The sequence below is a fragment of the Rhea americana genome, unplaced genomic scaffold (genome assembly GCF_003343005.1).
Source record: "Rhea americana isolate MKP2758 unplaced genomic scaffold, rheAme1 scaffold_208, whole genome shotgun sequence".
In the NCBI taxonomy this organism is placed as follows: domain Eukaryota; kingdom Metazoa; phylum Chordata; class Aves; order Rheiformes; family Rheidae; genus Rhea; species Rhea americana.
Genome location: NW_028186239.1, coordinates 1,482,136 through 1,484,146, shown reverse-complemented (window position 1 = coordinate 1,484,146; position 2,011 = coordinate 1,482,136).

Genomic DNA, 2,011 nt, shown 5'->3' with positions numbered 1-2,011 from the left:
CCCCAGACGTCCCTGCGCCTTGGAGAGCCCCTACGGGGCACCCTCAGCCCTGCGACTTGCCCCCCTCCTCTCGCCGTCCCCGCCCCCCTCCCTAAGTGCTGCCCCTGGACCCCAAACGCCCCCTCCCCACCCAAGCGCCCGGCCCCGGCGCTGCGGGCGATCGGCACCCCCAGGCCTTCCCGGACGTCCCGGCCGGCTTGCTGCAGCCCAGGGTGCTCTGCTTGGACCTCATGCCGGCGAAGGCCTGCTCCGGGGGGACRACGGGCTGCTCCGCACCAGCCGGCATCGAAGACCGTTTTCAGTGATTAAGAAACTGACGTTTTTTCGCTTTTTCTTCCCGCTGAGTTAAATCGCGCAGCAGCTGGCCCTTCTGGTTGGGTTTTAACGTCGTTCGCTTTTCCCTGGCGCTGGGAAGCGCAGAGGGCACCGCCAGGCGCCTTTGGGCATTCATATGAACCTCGACGGAAAAAAATACATACGAGCAAAGCGTGCACGAATTCGGCAGGGACCAGGCTCGATGGTCGAGCAGACGGAGCAGGGGTTAAGAGCAAGCAGCTGAGGCTCACGCTTAAAGTCTCCCAGGATTATTTACACCTGTAATAAAATCTGATCGAGGGGGTTGTGCCTTCAGCAAAAGTACATCATCTATTAATGAGCCGTTTGTAAAGCGCCCCGGAAAGGTTTGCGAAGCCCCGTTTAGACGGCCGCCGAGCACGCGTGCCGCGCGGCATGTGCGCGCGTGTGCTCCGACGCGGCGCTGCCGCGACGGGCCGGGCAGCGGCGTCTACGCCGCCCCCTCGCCCCCAAGCCCAGGTGCCCGGTGGACCCGGTTGTCCTCCTTCGCCGGCACGGCCTTGCAGACCGCAGCAAGGGCCGCTGCTGCTTGGCCCTAGCTCCGCTGCAAGCGCCGCGGGTGTTTTATTCCCGTCTCCGCGACGCCGAAAACGCGCGCTAGCTGTAGCGCGGTGGCTGGCGGTCCCTAAGCGTGCCTTCCCGCGGCAAGACGGGCAGCGTTTCGGCCGAGGTTAACGCGGCCCTCGTCACCTCGAGGCTGCATAACGAGCCCCGACAAACAGGGACCGTAACCTCACGATATCCTTGTGCGGCAGACGAGTGACATTATCTTAACTTTTTAAACACAGCGGCAGACAGGTCTGCAGCCCCAAGGTCACGCAAGGAGCCCGCGGCGGAGTCGGCAGCCCCGCTCCTATCTCGTGTGTTTGCTCGCGAGCGTTGTCGCCTCGGGGAACCGGCCGTGCTCCGCGGCTGATCTCAGCTGACGACGGTGCYGGGAAGGCGGGCAGCGCGAGGCCGACGCCGGCGAGGCCGCGTTCCCGGCCCGCGGACGGGCACGGGAAGCGCATGATGGGCAGCCAAAACGGGCCCGTGCAGGAGGCAGCAGGCAGAGCCTCCCGCGGGAGAAGCGCTCTTGGCCAAGCTGCGGAGAAAGGAAGACCGGAGGGAGGATGGGGGTGACCTTAAAATCTCAGCACGCCGAAACCCTTTCTATTTGCAGTCTCCTGCCACAGCTGGGCAATAATTCCTGGGAAACGATTCACCTACTACAGGTTCAGCAGACTGTGCAGCAAAACCCTCTGGCCCTGGAGCTGGTCACATGCGTGGGCAAAGGGGCAGGGGGCCGTTCAAAACTGCGGCGGATACAAGCATCTTTTCAGAAAAATACCCCCCTCCCCCCAAACTACCACTGTTGCTTTTTCTTTGAGAAGGCAAAATAAATATTAGAAAGTGCTACACTGCTCTGTTTGCTTTGGAAGGTCTTTTAGATAATGGGAATTGGTTTTCAAAACAACAGCACTGGGAGAGGCGGTGGCAAATCATACCAGAGGGCTGAGCTGGAAAAAATGGTAATTACCCTGCTTTGAACCTTATGCATATATTAAGAGTGATTAAATGTCAACATGATAAGCATGTGCATAACAGTTTCTTTAAAGAGATCAAAGTAAGAAACCTCCTGGATAGTGGGTTTACAGATTCTTGGATTACTGGACAG